General features: G+C 40.0%; 1 long non-coding RNA gene across 1 annotated transcript; it reads right to left on the bottom strand.

Moving 5' to 3' along the window:
• Positions 1–7,724: 7,724 nt before the first annotated feature.
• LOC107208248 lies at positions 7,725–14,244 on the bottom strand. Its single transcript, XR_004498603.1, has 3 exons — positions 13,757–14,244; positions 10,742–10,883; positions 7,725–8,185 (listed from the first exon to the last, which is right to left on the bottom strand). It is a non-coding gene; the product is annotated as an uncharacterized LOC107208248 (long non-coding RNA).
• Between the last annotated feature and the right edge of the window lie 6,684 nt (positions 14,245–20,928).

A 20,928-nucleotide genomic window follows, 5' to 3' on the forward strand; every position in this document is an offset into this window, starting at 1 on the left:
CGGGAGGTACCTGTGCACAGGTCATTCCTGTGACTGACTTAGAAGTGTGACTAGTCCTATCTCACCCAGCTGCTCTAAATGCTGGCCTAGGATGTTTTCTCCCTGACCCATTGAACTTACAATTAGCTCTACAAAATGGATTGGCAGAGTATACTGAGACCACAACCCAAACTTAGAAAACCCAGACTTAGAAACTATACTGCAAAGCAGGTCCACAGCCTTGCCCTGCCTGGTTCCCTGTCGGGCTCAGTGACTGTTATTTCACAGCTCACTGCCCTTTGCTGGCTACAGGGCACCCACACACAAGTGCCCCAGTCATGGAAGAATTCCTTTTTTGCTATCTACAGAAGGACCACCCCATCTGAGAAACCTTCCTCTCAAAATCAATCCATTTAAAAGGTATGTTGAAATTTTTGTGACTTGGAGTTTTCCCTAAAAAAAAAGAAGCAGCATGTTTCTGTCAAAATCTGTAATCGACTCGATCTGAAATAGCAAGGTTTCCCCTGCTGTGTGGCAATGTGTGTGCAACCCCAGGGAATGCATCAGCACCAATGCAGTGACCCAGTGAAAATCCTGGAAGCAGGCAGACAGCATGAAAGTCATGTATGAAGGAATGTTTGTCTATACTGCTGAAGTGAATTACAGAACTGTCCAGAAACATTTGCAAGGTGATGGCCTAGGAGAGCCATGTGGGCATTATACCTCAGACGGGGGGTATTATGCCAGTAACAGAACTAGTGGCTGTATCTCACCCACTGGAGCTCTTCTTAAATCACCTCCTTATCTTCTTAAATCCCCAGGAGCCAGAGCTGCAGAGCCAGATGCCCTTGGCACCCAGCCTTTCCCATTTCCTCTCAGTGGCAAAAGTCTGCAGAACGATGACATGGATTTACTTGAAGGAGGCAGTGTGGAAGCAGATCATCACACAGGTGACAGAGCTGGAGGCATCTCACTGTAATTAATCAATAGTGAAACAAGGAGTTATTTATGTTGCACATCTAATGAGCAAGAATTAGTCATGGTTCTGATTCTTGGTCAGCTATTCATGCAGCTTATCTAATATTTGAAAGGAAACTGCACTGAATGTTTTCTAATTCAAAGAGGCTGGGTAAAACAAGAACTGACTTCTGCCTTTGACTAAACATTAGGAAACTTGTTTCCATGTTCGGAAGTGTCTAGATGTATTTTTCCATATTCTTTCTTTCTTTGAGTTTTCCTGACTTCAGTCAGGAGGTGAAATGCCAGAAATACCCAGAGACACCCTACCAAACCAGACGGCTCCCCCGCGGGCATAGCAGCACGACGGGTATTTTTCCAAACCACCCCTGAACTCTGAACCTTCAAATTATTTACAGATCCCTTCCACGCAGAGATGAAACCACATCCCTGCCTGACTTTTGCTAGCAGAAGTGTGGTGGAGGGTCTGGATCAGCAGAGCTCCTCTGCACAGTCCAGCTGCTTTACAAATGCAGCTCAAGTGACTAAAGGCTGCTGTGGTTTCAGTTGCCTTCTGGAGCTGGGAATGGAGGAGTTGTCAGTCTCTGTTTGTGCTGGATGCTGCTAATGACTGTGGAGCTAAGCATAAACAGGGCACCCATTAACTCTGCAACTTCCCAAAGAAAACCTTCTCCTTGTTTGCTCAGGTTAGAGCCTGAGCAAAGCTCAACTAGCCAAAGAACTAGGAGACACTAAATTTCCAATTACAAGCACTATCTGGTCTGATGGTATTTTTTGTAAGAAGCTAAAGCCACCTGTCTGTGGTGATAAGCTGGTTTTTAGTATGAAATATAACAGTTGTATTGTACATGACTGCTCTGTACAGCACAATTTACAGAGCTGCTCTGGTGACCGCTGTCCCTGACCAGGTGCCCTTTATAACGGGACTTCGTAGCATATCAACATTTTCATGATTCTAGGAGAGTGGAGAAAGAAATATTTCCATAGTAGAAAATTCCTTTTAGGTAACTATTATTGAAGTGTGTATGAGATTGGATGTCAAAACATTTTATTGTTAGCGGGTGGGAATTACACTGACTGACAGCAGCAGTTTAACATCTGAGATGCAGCAGATGTAGTTTGTTATTTTACTTGTTTGCCTATTAACATTTCGAAGCAATAAAGCCTGCCCTTAGAAATGCACACAGGTTCCCTGCCTCCCACTTTTTGTGCCTTTCTCAGGTTGGTATAAGTGGAATGAGTGATAAAAGATTAAGAAATAATGCTTTAACTTTGTCTTTCTGCATAGTGTCACAGTATCCTGATCTATTAACAGCATGAGCAATGTACCTACATTGTTAAAATGAAATAAAAATGGGATTTCATTCCCAGCTGGAATGAAGATGAGCAGCAGATTGGGGTGTTTTCCGTGACTTGGGGCCCGGCTGTGGCTCTGTACTCACGGCGGCCGCAGTTCCGGCGCTGGCCGCAAGGTGGCGGCCGAGGCGGTGCCATGGCCCGGGCCCGGGGCTCGCAGCTGCCGGCAGCGCCTCGGGAGAAGCAATCAATCCATTCCCTGATTCCCGGCCCGCGATGTCCTCCTGCTGCTGCTGCTGCTGCTTCCAGAGGCTGCCAACAGCTCCACTGCTCCTTGGATCCTCTGCTCTACTGGCCGGGGAAAACCATTCCCCCAGAGTTTACCACGAGCGCGTTATCTTGTTGAGAACATTACTTGCTTATCCACAGCCACCCTGAAAAATCCCCAGACCTTTTGACTTGAACCTTTGCCACCCACGCGTGCGGCCGCTCACCAAAGTCTCTCAGATGCCCTACTCAGAAGGGGGAGTCTGTGACACCCTCTGCCTTAGGCTGTGATGATATCCCCAGCCACATTTAGGTTTTCCACATTTATTTTATCTCTGTTCTTTCTTTTAATCCCGCTAAACTATTTCTTCCGTGTTTTTGTAGCTTGCTTCAGCATAGAGACTACAGCTGTAAACCAGCATGTTTGAAAGGCACAGAAGCATTTAGGACAAGAACCTGCGCTGGATGTGTTTGTCAGATTGTCGGTGTGCACAGAGCTTTGCCAAGGAAGTGATGCTGTTGACACAGCATTAATGTCTCTTGCTTCCTGTCTGTTCACATTATTAACCCTTGTAGCTGTGTAATACGTGTGTGCCAAAGTCAGAAAAAGTGGCTTAAATGCCTGTCAGAGGTGCTAAGGTGGTTGAGCCCATCTCAATTTGTGTTTCCACAGCAGCTTGCTGTGGTGGGACTCCCTCTTTCCAGAACAAAAGCATGTTTTTTACTCCAGCACCAACATTCAACATGTTCTTAATGGTCTTTTAGATCTAGTCTCAGTTGCCATACTAACAGTCTAAATTTGGACCTATTTGGGTCAAAATGGTTTAAGGATAATATGGGGGTCCTGGGCTTCTGCCTGTGGCTCCAGCACCACAAAAAGCAGTGACAGTGCACATGTCAAGATGCACTGGCAATGAGAGCAGCTCAGCACTGCAGTGAGCCCTGGATTCAGAATATCAAGGCTCTGAACAGCATTATAAAATACTAGCAGAGAAGGTGGGCATAAAAAGGAAAGGAAATAGAAAAAAGAAGAAGGTATGGAGAAACAAAAATAGTAGAGAATTTATAGGGGAGTTGAAAGGTACTGATCTGTATTTCTTGAGCCTATTCATGTGTGTGTACAAGGGCATGCATGTGCATGTTAACCCAGCCCATGACCACAGGAATTGCTGCCAGATAACAAATAAGAAAAGGAAATGTGGGAGAAGATGAGGAATAGAAGAGGAAAGTGGTTTAGAATAAGGAAGCCTGGTATTTTTTGTCTTTGAAGACTGGACTTGCATAAAGTCTTACGCATGGAAGAATTGATTGTTTTGAAAATAAATGCAAAGATTCACTCCTGGGTAGAGCTATTTCAAAGCAGTAAAACAGCAGGTTCTAAAAATGTTTTTGAACAGTAACAGTGAAAGAGTCTTAATGGTAGCACAAATAAGGTAGCATTAATGACTTCACTCCTTGCTGGTAAAATACTGCCGTGCTTTTTAAGTCAAAGTTTCAAACTGTTTTTGTTTGTTTGCTAGGAGTTCATATCCCTTTTTTACTTGCTTTTAATTGAGTGGGATTTTGGTTCTGTCTGTCATTTTGAAATAGCCTGGAAAAGAGGGAAAGGCCCCTGTGAGAAATGAATTTAACAACTGAATGCTGTCCCTGAGAAACCAGAGCAGTTCCTTTGTGCCAGGAGGGACCAGAAAAGTATGAGGAGAGTGAGAAGGGAGGGTCTGTTGCTGCTCACAGGCTCAGCCAGCTCCATTTATCAGCTATCAGCAAAATTTTTTAAAATGTTCTGAAATTTTAGAGATTTGAAAGAGGCTTATCCACAAGTGTCATGAGGAGTTCTGGGCAGTGGAAGCTTTTAGCTGTCCCTTATTTCAAAGGAAAAGCTATCACCTTGTATAAATTGGACATCAGTGCCAAGCAGTCAGGTTCTGGTTTATCTCCAAAGTTCTGTCCAGGTTTCCCCTTAGAAAAATGGAAACAAAATCCTGTACCTGGAGTACTGTTCACACACATGAAGTTTCAGTTTAAATGAATTAAAATCACCAGCGGCACTGTTCAGTACTAGTAAGGCTCTGCCTCAGTTGCCAGGAAGCCTTATTTTATGTCATGGGGAACTTTGGGGTATATTTTATTGGTTTCTCTGGTAAAAAGGTGTCCTAGACCCAGTCTCCAGGAGCACAAAAGTTACCCTGCTTGCTCCCAAGGACAAACCCTAGAGAAATAGGCCACTCGTTCAGATATCTCTTGTACCCATATCCAGCAGATTGTTTCCTAACCAGGAATATACCAGTTTTGGAAGAACCAGATTTCAGGATTCGAAGCAGTTCCACCGACCACTTGGGCTTGACCTTCAAATGCCTTAGATAGATACAAGCCTTGAAAATGGTCCTCTGCACCCTGGGAAATTTTGTGGGAAAAAAAATAGCCACCCAGGGGGTATAGCCTTAACTATGTTGCTGAGTCAACGAATTGCAGTGCTCTAAATCAGCTGAAAATTTAGTTAACCATGAATAAGTTTTAAGGTAGGAAAATATAAAAGTATTAAGGCTTATAGTTTGTGAAAGTTGATGTTAAATATACGCATGTGCCTGTACAATAGGAAAAGAAAAGAGATGGAAGAGGAGATTTTTAATGTGGTGTCTGTTATCTGGGAAGAGCAAGGAGCTGAGGAGCAGAACCATGGGTTCTTCAGCATTGCTCAGAGTCCCAGCAATTACCATGCACCCAGTGCCATGTGAACATCCCAGCACATCGCATGAGGCTGCCAGGAATCTGACAAGGAAAACAGCTGGAGCAGCTAGAAAACTCATCTAGCTCTCAATGGCAGCATTTTCAGTATTGCAGACAATTGTTTGAACTTGCACCATTGATGCTTCAATGGAAAAAATGTCCAGAAACAAGGAGAGACTTTGCCAGACCTTCCTGGCAGCACTGGGGTAGAATATGGATCTGGGATAAGTATGATTTTTGTCTTATCTACAGCTGATCCCAACACTATGCAGGCAAACACCCTTAATGAGAGATAGGGACAATAAATTCCATGCCTTTGGGTGGCCAGTGGCATGTTGGTATTAGGGGAAAAATACTTCACAAAAGCCAAGGCACTCATTTATCTTTTGATACATCTTCACATTTTCATTTCAAAATACAGCTTTTTTGTGAGCTGTCTGTGATTCCCATTCCAAACCTGAACAGTTACTGTGTCTCATGTATCATGTATATGTTTGCAGATCACAGCCTGTTCTGAGAGCTGCTTTCACAGCATTCAGGATGTACAACTGCAAATGGAAATGTAGGAGGGGTCAGCGCTGAGGGGTTTGCATTTAGCATCAACTACTGGAATCCTAAAACTAGAAATCAGCCAGAGGAAACCAGCAGTGCTCTGCTTTGCATATGTTTATGGCCCAAGAGCAATTCCAAGGACCCAGGTCTGATTTCCCAATTCTACACATGCACGCCTGCAAATTTTTTCAGTATCTGCACCAAGAAATATGTAGGCATCTGAGGGCTGGATTCAGATCTGAAATTAATGTTGACTTCTATCAATTAGAAGTAGACAAGTGCTCTGTGATCATTACCTTAACAAAAACAGAGCTTTATCTGTAGAGTTGAAAATTTGTGTTTGAATAAAACAATTACAAGATCTGCAAGTATATTCAAATTTAAGTCTTACTTTTCAGTACAGACAACTAAATTGAAGTTAAATATTTAAATCTCATCCCTGTTATTTTATGTCAGTGACAGAATTTTATTCCTGTTAAGATTACTTTGACTGTGATATGAAACTGTGTGGCATAAAGCAAATGAATATGGCTACAAACTGTCCATGCAAAATATGTTGACATAGCTGCTCTGTCTTCCTAGCTTTTTCTTTCTATCTTGACTTATTTGTCATGCTTCTTCCTGTGATCTGTTTTGGTCACTCTCAAATAAAAGCCCTCATTTACAATAGTTTGTTTTGTTGTTGTATTTTTTTTCCAAACTGATGCAAACTAATTTAATTTCAGGTAGAAACTGAACCTTGCAGCTTGTCTGATTTGAATTACAGTATTAATACAAGGAAAATATTTAATACAAGGAAAATAATGAACAATACTGAGAGAATTTAGTAGTGCATGCATGAATTTGAGACTAACACATTGAAGTTACGTAAAGCCTACAGAAAATTCATGATCATGAGTATTTACACAAGGTAACTAATCCAGAGCTTTCACCATCCAGCCAGACACAGAAACACCCAGCTGCTGTGGATGGTTCATGCAGGGTTTGTCTTGTGAACTTGGAATCCTTGCCACACTCCTGCAATCACTCTAGCAGTAAGTTCAGACAAACTGTTCATGAGCTGATAGCCTCAAAGCACAAAAGAAGCTTCAATCCTTTAGTCAAAAAGCATTTTCTTTTCTCCAAGGGCTAAGTGCTCTGTGCAAGTTCTTAACTATGAATAGCTCACCCTGCCTTCTAACCCAGGCTCCGCAGTGCCGTGGGCTGGCCCCATGGAACCCTCCCCACACAGCTCCCCACTCAGCCACTGAGCCAGGCTCTCACTGCTGCTCTCAGTGGGCCACTGTTAGCCTGGGCCCACTTGTATACTGAACAAATCCCTCTTATTTGTGTGTGTGTGAATATATTCACTAATGTGTTTTCCGTTACTTAGTCAGAGAACAGCAGACACGTTTCTGTGAATATAACTGTGTGATATCTGAATATCTCAGTGCTCTTTGGGATCATACTTAGGCCAGTTTGTCAAAATCTGGGGGAAATCTCTCCCTCTGCATCATTTCACCAATTAAATGTCTCATCCTTGTATTTGTTTTCTTTTGGAAGTGAAACATAAACTTGGGTGCAATTGAGCCTCTGTGAGGTCCTGCTTTACTCATGGAAACCAAATTAAATGGATCTATTAGCCAGCATCAATCCACTTGGAACAGGTTAGACTGCAAGGTAAGTGTGAGGCCAGTTTCTGTACGACCCTTATAACATGTTCATATGGACAGAAGTCTCCCAAATTGTTTAAATCTGCTATACTAGCTATATTTTGAGATCCAGCTGAAAAACCTCTATTAAGTGCCTATCAGGAAGTGAATCCAAACTCTCATTTCATATCAAAGCATGTCACCTTCTAACACTTCTGTCATGCAATTCTTTCAAATTTCTATTTCCCCAGATAAAAATAAATATAATATTCTTGTATTTGTAAAACTACACAAAAAAAAAAAAAAAAAAAAAAAGAACCCTGAAAAATAACCTAAACTCCTACTTTATCTTCACTGCAAAAACTGATCTTATGACTGGGCTTGTGAATGTTCTTCATCTTTTTGCAGGGTTGCATGGCAGCATATGGGACTTAGAATTCCAGTTTCAGGGTCCATCGCTGCTTAAGGTTTAACAAGAAGCTGACATTTTTCAGTCACATCTATTGTAAGTTTACACTTTCCCCCAGCTGTCTCTGTGAAGAGGACAGACACCATATTAACAGCTCTACATATCTCCAGGTACTTTGAATCCCTTTCCTCCGACTCCATTCTTCTATCAGGCAACGAGCTCAGGTCATACTCTTCTCAGTGGCCCAGCACATGGGTCCGTGTTTAGAGGCAGAAAATCTGAATCTTCACACTCCTGACCTTATTGTTTCACAGACTATTGATTGCAAGTCATCAGGGATCAGCCTCTGGAATAGAAAAGCAGAAAGAAGGAATTAACCCATACACAGGACCAGGGCTCAATTGCAGCTGGATTGACAAAAATGAGACTGATGTAATGTGGCTACATAGTAGTGAAAAGAGTGTCTCTAATCTCTCATGTGCAACCAGCAGTTGGAAGAACACCACTGTGCCCACATGGCCTGCAGGGAAGGGAGTGCTGGCAAGGACTACAGCAAAAGCTGAGCAGGGCAGATGTCCACCTCCAAGGGCTCCACATGGAGCAGAAGTTCTGATTTTTTTCCCTGTGGAGCCATGTCCACCTTATGCTTTGGAGCAGAGACAGCAAGAGGCAATCTCTGAAGCAGAGCCAGGGTGGACAACCATGTGTAAACACATCCTCCACCAGAAGACACACCCTCAGCCAGAGCCATCCCTCTTCTCATCTCACAATCAGGTAAGCCCTCATTACAAGACATCCAGCAAAGAACTCGCTTCACCTCACCAGCACCCCTCAGCTCTCCCTAGAAAAAATTTCATTTCCACAAAAGGGTCAATGAAGTTAAACTTCTAAATTTCTGTATAACTTATGAAGGTTTAGACTAACAGTCACAGTTTGGAGAAGCATACCTTGGTGGGTTGTGAGGTGACCACACCCAGGGAGGCAAGAATTTCATTTCAGATAAGCACTGTTAAAGTGAGAGGCATGCCTTTAAAGCCCAGGAAGAGTAAATTCCATCCCTCTGCCTCAGGGGATGGGCCCTGTGAGCCCAGAAAGAACTGACCCCTCATGGGGTGGCAGCCCAGGGTGTTCTGAATGGGTTTGAGCCCATGGGGTTTCTCCCTTGCTATGTCTCTATTAGTTCCTGACCTTAAACTCCACCCTGGTTCTGTCCCATAAAATCCACCACCCTGCCTCTGTTCAGGGCTCTCTGTCTCTAAGCTGAGTTTGTTCCTGTGTTGAATAAATGGTTTCCTGAAATTAACCAAGCAGAAACCCATCTCATTGAGTCCCGTATCAGTCACCAGAATCCATAACCTCCCTGGACATGATCCTGCAGCTGTGGAACGCAGCAGTGGATTTATTAACAACTGCTTTTCTGCTACTAATCTTAATCATTTGTGGTATTGCATGCAGTAAGAAGAACTTGGAGACATCAGTTATGGTACTTGGATTCATTCATCAGGGTTTTAGAACTCGAGTGAGGCTGCGAATTTCAAGTGTATTTTTTGATAAACTGTTTGCAAAAGAGATGTATTCCAAATGTTTGCTCATTTAATTAGAACATAAAAGATTTTTCTCTTTGACTGGAGCTTGCTTCTGACCCTTCTTGCCTGTGTGTGGTTTGTATTGTTCTTGGCTAATGAGATATAGGATATGTACTAAACATTTACACATTAAAGGCATCCTTCATTCAGCATGAAGGTGTTGATACATCAAGGATACCTCAAACATGCTGAGATTCCAACAACTTGTCAGACAAATTAGCACCTTACCAATTGGGGGTAAAATTGAGTTTCACATTTCTCCCTGGTGGGAAGAAAAAAAATTAAAAATCACTGTAGTTTAATGCTTTCTTTGCAAATAGGAACACAAAAGGCTTTATCACCTCTGTAGTGTAAATTATAGCCCTCACCAACTATTTGATTTTTAATTTATTGGTTTTAAATGATCCCAGGCAGCTCAGAGCAAATCCATTGTATGTCAGTCCTCTCTTAGAGCAGACATCTTCCCTCTTTTAATTTCATATCTTTAACTATTGTTTAAAATTTACACTTCAATATTAAAATTGAAGAAAATTGGTGTCTCAGATCTGTGTGTTTCACTAGGATATAACTGCCAGGGGAGTTTAACCTAAACTCTAAGGAGTGTGTGACTGTGTATGGCAATGAAACTAAAAAGGTCTTTTTTTTTTTTTTTCTTTTAGCTGACTAGTGCTTAAAATTAGTGCTCAGTGCTTCAGATTGATGGAACTCTCCATGAGACATTCAGAGCCCCAGAAAAACCCACAGTCAGATAATCCAGACTGACCAGGTACCCAAAAGGAATAACTGGGCTGGGAGTAGGTGCTGTAGAAACTACAGGAACCAATTACTATCCTTTACCTCTAAGCTGCAAATCATTTATATCCAGGAGAGATCATGGCATAAATTCTTGTCTGCACAAGATTTGGGAAGAGGGGGTTTACTATCATAAACCTCTAAAATAGGAATTATTTATTCATCAAAAGGTCTTGCTTTAACTTACATACCTGACCGTGACCCAGTCATAAACATGTATTTTCTAAGATTATGAGGCCAGTCAAACAACATATAATCAAAGCAAGAGAGAGCCTAAGGTTTCATAGAGATCAGTTATAAAACAAAGTTTCCCTTCAGCAATGTCTTCATTCTCAAATATCTCAAATTTAGCAGATTTATATATATACAGGATAGACATTTGAGGGGGATTTGCCTGGTTAAAGCTGCTTCCAATGCCTTTCAGAAGAAATTTTCATCACAAGAATTTTATTATCAGCCCTTCTAATTTGTCATTAAACCTAATACCTAAAGAAGACATACATACATACATCCCTGCTCCATACCTGGGTGACTGCTCCTTGGGACTGTTATCCTATGACCACAGCTTCTCCTTTACTGGGACAGGACATGTTAACTGGTGTTCTGTGCACAATCATCACTGTTCCAAGATTCAGAATCATATCAAACTCATTATAGAATAGCTTCCTGGGAAAAGAGTGTTACCAGAAGCATGTATTTAATTCTGAGCTGCCCTTTCCTTCTCTGCAGGTATGTTTTTCAGAGTTCTCAGCACAAAAGGTGAGTAGATCTGTTAGTGCTCAGCATCCACGACCAGGCTGACATGGGCTAAAGCACAGATATGGGACTGAATGCTGACAGTTTGGGCTTTGCACAGGTATGTCAGATTTGTAAACCAGAATCTCATACAAAGAACTTCATATAAATATCTGGAGAAAATCAAAGAGTTCTGTTTTTCATAGTTCATGTTTGTGTGGAACTTAGAGCAGTGCCCCTGCTCAATAACACATATCGTATACATTAAAACACTTGCACCAGTTTTCGCTTTGAGGAGAGAAAATACCCCAAACAAAAAGATGCAGAATCTTCACATCCTTAATAGAGACTTTTTTCCATACATATTTATGTATTTTTATGTCATTTTACATACATGATTTATAATTATGTAATTAAAAGGATTATAAATCTGTGGATAAGTGCTGGCATTTGACTGAAACACTAATGGCAAGCATTAACTGCATGTGGTCTGTTGTGTGGCTACTGGAATCAAGTAGTGAAGAGGATCACAGTTCCTTATTAGTTAGGACCACCTAGAGTGTTGGAAAGCTTGAATGATCAAAGAGAAGACAGTTTTATGCTGCAAATGTTGATATACTCCTGAGCTTTCCAAGTCATTTTAAGGTCCAGTGTGAACACTTGACATGCTAACTACTGAGCAGGGAAATGAGTGTAGTATTAGACTACAAAAGTTTTATTTGCCTCAAAGTGAATAATATTCAGTGTTATATTCCAGTCCCTTATTTGAGCACAAAATAGTTTTGTATTAGTACCAGAGCTCAACAACTTATCTTTGTCTACCTTAAGCAAGAATAAATTAGGCTTTCTTGCTAATAACAGCACATAAAGGAGTCTATCCTGCTTTGTCAGAGTATTCACAGTGATCACATCTTAATTAGGATGAAAAAAATTCATTACTTTATTTCTTTGTAAGAAATAGATTAATCCAGAGTGATTGTTTAGTTTTCATAATTTTGTCATAAAGACCCAGGGAATTGTTTCTGTCTTGTCCAAATAGCTCAAGTGTTTCAGAGAGGATGAATGTGTCTCTGCAGTATTGTTGGTCATGAAAAGTACCTCATGAAGGTACAGTTCTTCCTTGAAACACACTTGTGAACAAAACTCATGTTCCCATGAGTGTAAATGCTAACAAAAACATGATTGAAACAAGCTCTGCTTTGGAACTGATGTAAGAGTGAAGAGTGAGAATTGTCTTGAAGAATTCAAGTGGCTTTAAATTCTGTAAGCACAGCTTCAATTTATTCACATATATCTGAAATTATTTTGTTTGTTGCTTTTCAGACTCCAGCCTTCAGGCTCTTCAGGTTATGGCTTTTTATTTTTGGATTCATCAAATAAAACATGCTCTGGATACAGAAAAGCCTTATCATTCAAGTGACAGGTGCTGGAAAATAGTCTCTGTTAAGAAACCTGAACACTGATTTTAAATTCTATCTCAGAAAAAAACCCTTAACTTCTGATTGAATAAGACTAGGGATCTCCTCTGAGAGAGTTTTCACTTAACATGACTGAAGGACATAAGCAGGAGACACATGCAAATTCTAAAATAACAACCTGATGCTCCCACTGAGGATGAGTTTTAATAAAAAGTTTCATCCTCCTTACATATCAAAGCTTTTCACAACTCTTGACCTGATAACCTCTAAATTCTCAGTAGTTTTAAGGTGTTGAGCACCTTGGTATAGCAGGTACATTTTTTTTTAATATTTAATATATTTATGGGTTTTATTTATACAACATACAAATACTTGTTATTAATTAACCATAGAATATATTTAATTTTCTCTCACTAAATAAAAAGCATACACCAGCTGGAAAAATATTCCCAGATATTATAGCACAAAGTTTCTTTAAAACCTGTAAACAAGTAGATCATTCTCAATAGAAAATGGACAACTGCCTAATCAGAAAAGTTGTCTCTCCCTCCTTGCCAGTATCTAAAATCCATTTTCTCATTCCTAAAATGTCAGGATGGCTTTGTTCCAACATCTTGACAGAAGCTGAAGACAACAGAGCTGTGTGCATGGTCATGTGCTCCACTACAAAGTCAGAGTCACTTCACAAATCCTTGAGCTAGGTGTAAAGATGCCTCAATCTCATTGGAGTTTGCTTTTTCAGACCACTTAATCCTGTACAAAACTACTACAGAATCAGGAATGACACAAAAATTCTGCCCTTTTGAAGGCACAATGACAAACCTGGTTTAGAGGTCAACTAGAAAACAAAATAGCCATGTTTAAAATTAAGGAATTAATTTAACTTCTTTGAAGGAATTGGAGGCTGGGGCTATCAACTTTGAACCATCCCCATGTTTAAGGTTCAGACCTCATTAGTTTTGGCTAGGAATATTCTCTAATTACTAAGAGAGTTTCCTCAAGTTGCACTTTAGAAATTCATCTTTTTTGTAAGCTGTAAAGTATTCATAAAAAGCTGAAAACTGTGGGAAAATTAGCATTGATGGATGTTTTCTTACCCTCCATCAGGAAATGATGTACTTGAAACTCATTACAGATCTTCACAGCAACTCTGCTGAATGTGTCTTGGGCTTTGTGCTGATCAGCACACACAGAATTTACTGCATAATTCATCTCTCTTGTGTCACATTTAATGTATAACATGTAGTTCCTGTTAATTATGAAAATAAGAAGGCGTCCTTTCTCTTGGAAACATAATCATGAAATTACTACAGAAATTAAGAAACATGGAGTTCTGTATTACCTCCTGCACAGAAATAGGAGGAAAGCACTGCAGTGAGAACTCACCAAACATGATTTTCTTCTTGATGCACGAGGCACGGCCTCTCCCTCTGGCCACACAAGGACAGGTGCACGGATGGGATCCCTGTTGTCCTGCCAGGGTCACCATGCTCAGTGGAGCTGTGGTTCTGCATGTGGTCCCCTTAACTTTCTTCCACTGAGAGAGATTTGGATGTTTTCATGTCTCTTTTCATGGATGTCAATGAAACATTAGGCATCCTGTATCTCATTTTCCTCATTCAAGGTTGAAGATTATTCAGTAATATTCTACTTCACTTCACCCATCCATCTCTATGTGTCTGTTCATCTTCCCCTACTAAAAGAATGAAGAAACAAAAATCCCATCTCAGCATCGTATCCACACCAATATATTTTATGAGTTATGTATTATCTGCCATCAGGGTAGGAGAGGGAAAGAGTGAAGTGATGGAGCAGGAGAAGGAAAGGAGCAACACCATAAATCTGAAAACATACCATTATTATTTGGAATAAGAAGGGGGCTCATCTGTACTCAATGGTACATTTGGCCTACACATTTTCATTGACACACTGATTATTTCCCTTTGGAGAAACAATCTGGTGCTGGGATTATTTGCTCTGCTGCTGTTTCTCAGGAAAGTTTGATGGGGCCCTTGGAGACCACACATTATCTCTCACTTATGGGGTGGTCCCATAATTCTCCCTTTTCAGAAACTTTCAGGTGATATTCCCTTTTGGCTCCTGCCCACATGAAAATCTTCATTCATAATTGTTAGGATCAGTAAAGCTGACAAGCTGCCTAGAGCAATATAAAGTTGTGTTATCAGTAATAGTGCTGGTGATCTCTAGAGAGACAAATGAGTCTGGATAAAAAGACATATTATCAGTAGTGGCTTTCAGGAACCAGGGTAAATATCCATTTCCCCACCTGAAGAAATACCTGGGCCAGAACCCCACCGAAACAGCCCTGCAGGACAAGAGCACAGCTTTGGTAGCATCTTCTCCAGAAGGTTTAAAATTCAGTGTTCCTTACACAGATATGAGTAATTTTACTGCCAGAGCTGGTGGTTAAAATGGTCTGGCTGTTAGAAAACATGGCCTGAGGGAAGATTTCATTCTGACACAGCTGATCACTCTAAGAAACAAAAATAGCCCTGGCAGGAAGAATTTAGGTGTTTTTAACCTTCTCCTTCAGGGTGGCATTTAAAATCATGTGAGCAAAGAGTACACTTAGCATTAGTTATTGTAGTATCTGAATTTTTTACGGCATACTTAAACATCCGTTCCTGGAGTCACATGGCTGTAAAATTATCCAGTGCACATTTTTAAAAAATACTCTATTCATGATGGTGGGAAAATTTATGAAGTGACTTTCTAAACCAACAAAGCCAGAAAGGCCAGACATACCAAATGTACTCGCTAAATTGCAAAATCATGGCTTTGAAGTCAATCTCATGATGTCTAAATACTTAAAACATATTTTCTTGAAGTATAGGACGGCAATGATGCAGTTTTGGGGACATAACTTTTATCACTCCAAAATCAAACATATCTCTTAAAATCAGTGGTATAAGCTGTCACTCTTGCCTTTACAGATGTCTGGACAATGCCTCTTCAGCCAATTCAGGTGAAGATGCAAAATGCTTCTGAATAATGTAAGCAAGCATGAAACAAGCTGTAAAGAGAAAATATCATGGAATATTCTTTTATACAATGCAGGGTATAATATTATCATCTTACAATAGAAGCTTTTCCCATCACCTTAGCATTTCACCTCAGGGCAAATTCATGGATTTTTTTTTTTCCAAAGGTATTGATTCTTTTGTATATCCTAAATGAGATGTAAGTAATTTTTTTTTTCCCACCTTTAGCTCTAAGGTTAGGACCCTTGCTTTAGAACAGACTATTTTATCATTACTTGCTGCACTTATTTTATATTTCTTGTGTTCTTAAGGAAATTTTGCCATTAAAATTTATTTTGTCACTTTTTATCTATTGAAAGTTGGTTTAAAACATTAGGGAAAAAAGCAATAGAGTTATCGAGACAGATTACATGCTCTAGGTCCAACTGCTCAAAATGTTAACAATTTTTCCTTCCAAGCCCACATATTTCACTAAACTTTGTCTTGTTCTATTTCTCACCCTTGGGTTTCTTTCATTCTTTACTGGCATAAACAGAGAGACTGATATTCTTTGAAAATATATCTGCACTGATCATTTGTTCTTGAGGTACAGTATCTTATTTGCAAGAATATTTTATATAAGAGCTGAATTATTGATAGACAGCCTTAACATAACATTTATGGCAAAATATTCAACTATATTCAACTGTATTGTATTACTTTGAGGTCAAGTGATGGAATAGTTTGATCTTTGTAGCTTTGATCACAGAGATTCAGAAAATTTGACAAATCAAATTGAATCTGTCAGATCAAAATGTGCACTTTCTTAGTTTTGCTGAGGAAGGACTCCACCAATTTCTAAATTTAAGAGGGAAAAAAAAGAGTCTGTTCTCTCTGTAGAAATAATGCAGCTCTTCATGCCCCAGTCTTTTAAAGCTGAGAATTCCTGGTCAATAGAATTACATTGCTCCAAAAGAAAGCATATAACACAGTTTCTACAAAATGAATGCACAAGGGAATTTTAAATATAATTTGTATGAAGGCTTCTCAAAAATAAAATTTTTCAACATTCTCCAAAATTTCTGTCAGTATACTTAACAGCCTTATTGTAGAAAGACACACTCTGAAGATACTCAACCTCAAAGAATACCAAACAGCATTTTCCAGATGTGTCATCCCTGGTCTCCAAAGTCCCCATGCTCTCTCCTGGCTCTAATTTAAATTTTCCATTGATAATCACTATTGAGAAGAACAATGCCCATGGCCTGATTCTAAAGCCATGCAAAGTTTAACTCTGGCCTTTTATCTGGACCAAACGTAAAAAGATTGCATAGGTGCAATGGTGCTGGTTCAGACCACAGAGCCATGTCCTGGGTCCAACAGTTATGAACAGTTGAGCACCATGGAAATACCTATGGAAGGGCCCTTTTTTAGATCAGCTGAGGATAAGAGTCAAAACTATCCCTAGCACCCAGTGTTGCAATTTTCTTTAGCCCCCCATAAAGCATTGTGTCGTGGTTTAAAACCAATAACTAAGAAAATTACTTATTTCTTGCTGTGAGATATGGATTAGAACAAAACAGGCAGAAAACTTAAAAGGAATAAACAAAGTTTATTGACAAACTACAATAATAAAACACCAGAATAAACTTCCAGAAAAACCTTTTCATCCCCTATCTACCCACTATTCCTTTGTTCACACGACAACAGAGACAAAAACTTTGGAACTTAGGTGGTTAAAACAGTCTCAATTCTTGCTACAGTCTTTTCACCAGTCTTTGTAGAGAAACAGAAGTTTCTTCCTGTTAATTTATGGAGTTTCTCACAAGAAAACTATTTTTGTTATAGTTTTCCATTGCCCTGATGTCAGCTGCCCAGAGCTGCTGTTATCAGAGCCCACCCCTCCCATTTTCACATCACTCTGAGATGTGTTTGGGCCATGAGTCCAGGGATAGCATTTTTAAGGATGAGTATTCAAAGGCAAAAAAGTTTTCTTCATCTGTTTCTGTGAGCTTCACTAGACAACAGTTTTCTCATTGCCTCTCAAGGCTTCAAATCTCTCAGCACTTCACTATACCATAATTATTCAAGTTTACACTTTGAACACTTTATTCCTCCCTAGATACTTACCATGAATTAAAGGAGTTCTTTCCAGGACTTCATTGTCCATCTCCATAGTTTTAACAGAAAGATATTTCAGCTAAATTAAAGCATCTTCTTAATTCTCTACCTTTTCTGAAGCTTCTTTTCTTTCCTGTCACTGGTAGTTTATAAAGTCTCTTTTCATGTTGATCACTCTCTTTTTTTCTCTCTGGATAAAAGATTAATCCGCAAGTCTCATCTGGGTAATGAAAGAGTTAAAATCTTGCCCAGGCTGTTGTAGGTAGTTCTGTGGCCTCGGCCGGTGCAGGAACTGGAGCCGTCTGCGATGGAGAGTTCCTCATGGCTGCTCTGGAGAGTGTAGTGGACCTCTGGAGAGTGTAGTCGCCGCCCCAGCCCGCTTCAGGTCCAGAGTCTCTCTCCTACTTCACTCAGCAGTTTCTAGTGAATTTAGTTACAGCAAAAACCCTGCAGCCGAGCCAGAGATCGGCTCAGCCCGGCCCGGCCCGAGCCCGGGGAAAACCCCCGCAGGGCCCACATCTCCCGGCTGGGAGACACGGCAGGCCCAGCCCTGTCCCCGCCCGGCCGCATGGCCTGGCCTGGGAACGGGAGGCCGGAGCTCCACCACTCTTCACAGCCAGGAAACAAAGAGAACCAAGAGAGCTCTGGTTTTACACTTTAAGGTAGGGTTCACAAGTTGATCCCACTTTTCAATGGCCTAAACTGCTGTCAATTCTCAGCAATGACCGATAATTGGTCAGGAGAAAAGACTCCAGGCAGTCCCCAGCAACTTCAACTTTCTTAAAGGTAAAGTAACTCCATGAACACATTGCTGAGATTATTCACACAATGTTCTACTCAAATTATTGGACAGATTATTAAAAACAATAAACCACTATAAAAAATAGAATTTTGCCAGATTTTCTCAACTCATCAAAGGGCACTGCACTTCTCCTGAATGTGTAACTAGGCTTTTATATGATGGAGTTTTGGCACAACTGTTTCACAGGACTTACAGTAAAGCAAATCTTCTCCTAGAGCCTTAACATCTTACCTTGAATCTGAAGACTCCTCAATGCAAAGCTCCTCCCAAGTCAATTTAGTTGTTTTCACACTATATCACACTTTATTGTCTCTGTGCTTCTCTTAAGAATGATAAAATTATGTGGAGGAAGCTGATTGCTGATACCTGAAAGGGCTGCCTCAATATGGGTGGGATTTATTTCCATAACAAACAGTCAGAGGACAATTGAGCAACTATTTCAGCATCCTTTACTCAAAGGAGGAGTACTACCAGAGGGTTAGATAAGAAGGAATCCAAATTTCACTATCAAAATATTTAGCCGTAAACTAATGTCTCCTGTGCTAGAGCTGTGTGTTCTTCCTCTTAGAACCGCACATCACTGTGCATCACGGAAACGAAACAGAAGATGTTTCCAAATATAGAGGTAGAGCCATTGTGCTTTCAGCTGTCTTCCTGGACTGCAGACATACATTATAACTGTAGACAGAAATCCTTCTAAAATACCTGACAAAATTGGGGATGATTAAAATTTTAAATAATGAGCATATTCAAAATTTTTATGGATGATACTTGAAAGATGCAGGGCAGGGAAGATGGAACTGTTAGCAACATCACTCCTGCTGCAAGCCCTTTCGGATAAATCCCTGTAGAGAGTCCAGCTGGATGTCTGCAGAGGAATTTGAGACTGACATCCCTGGTAGTCATTCAGTGGGTGCTGTCTGATGAAAGATACTGAGTGCTTAGAGTAAGAATCTTGTTGAAAACCCATGGCAGCTTTAAAAACAAAACCAGGTAGTGGTTTCCAAAAAGGAACCAAGTATATTGTGAACTCGATACTCCTCGCAATTTATAGTTCATCTTTAATCTGTGAAACCACCCACAAAACAATTGCTAGTTGATTTTCATTCTATGTCTTGCTGAAAGAGAAAAGGCAATTGGTGATATGATGCACTTTGACTGTTAGAAATATCTGTGCCATTTGGAAGTGGTGGAGGGATGGTATGAGCTGGTTGTTTAGGACCATTGGTCTTCAACACACACCATACTAAGATTAATTTTTAGTTGGAAGAATTGGTTATAAAAGATAGGTGTACATTATATTTATCCATTTTTTTTTGAATATACATGACAAAGAATAAGTTCTCTAAGATCCATGAGGACAGTAACTAAAAAGAAAAATATTAGAATTGAAAATGGACCTAACCTCAGAATTTGCACAGATACAAAACTCAATATCCCCTGAATTACCAAAACATATGTCTCTGTGGCTCCCTGAGCCACTATTTTCACCAGGTTTTGGAGTCCTGGAGATGAGATGAAAATCTCATTATTCCAATCCAATGAGTGTAATCTCCTCACTTTTCCAGTAGGACAACAGCCACTAGGGGATACCTTTAACCTGATTCCAGAGAATATTGAGAAATAGTCAATGTTAAATAAACTCCAGGGTGGTCTTGTATAAGCACTGAAAAGACAAGTTCAGAGTAACTGTAACTGTAAAATGTCAATATCTTATTGATGTTACATAATTTTGCAGATATGTATACTGGGAAAAAAACATTGTGGAATGCTCAGGATTATTAAATTTCACTTCACACTACGGTGTGGAGGATCACAATATCTTGCCATTTACACATACATCTGCTTATTCATCAAAATTAGATCTATTTCCTCTCATTTGTAACTGTATTTCTTGATCTTATTTGGAATTTCAAAAACAGGAAAGCCTCTTGCTTTTCTTGGGTTTGTTGTGCTCATTTCACAATGAAGATTTAGTTTTTATTTAAACTGGATGGCCCAATAGATTCAGTTCAGTTGCTAGATTGACTGTCACTGAGTTGTCAAATGCCTGTTATGAATAGTATAAAGAAGCAGAACAAGTCGACCTTGAACTTGCTAAACGTTTTATGAATACTACCCATTTCTAGAAAAATATTAATCTGTTTTCCAGATTTGCTCTTTTTGCTTTCCTTAAAGCTGTTCTCAGTAACAAATGCCTTTTATCTTACTGAGCTGCTTGTTACATGGAAGGTTTGGGAAGGAGAAACAACATTCTAATGATGAATTTAATACTTGTGGATTGTAGAAGATTGATTATATTGCAAACTGAATTCCTGGACTTAGCCAAAGGCTATTAAGAATGTTGTGGCTATACTGCCACCCTTGCTTCCTAAAACCTGTCAAATTTTGTTTTTACAATTGTCCATTGCTAGGCTGAAATGGTCTTGGTGACTTTTCTCTTAATTGCTATTTTCATTGCTAAGCAGACTGGATGATGCTATTTGAATATAATTAATAAAAACAATCATGTTTTTTATCTATCCACAAACACATGCCTTGTTTCCAAAGATTAGAACGTGGCCTTAGCGCCTCCAGCTGGCACTGGAAACAGAGAACCCTCGTCTGTACACCAAAGAACACAACAGGAAAGGGGGGAAGTTGGTGCTCCAGGA

Source organism: Parus major, chromosome 8 (genome assembly GCF_001522545.3).
Source record: "Parus major isolate Abel chromosome 8, Parus_major1.1, whole genome shotgun sequence".
NCBI classification, from domain to species: domain Eukaryota; kingdom Metazoa; phylum Chordata; class Aves; order Passeriformes; family Paridae; genus Parus; species Parus major.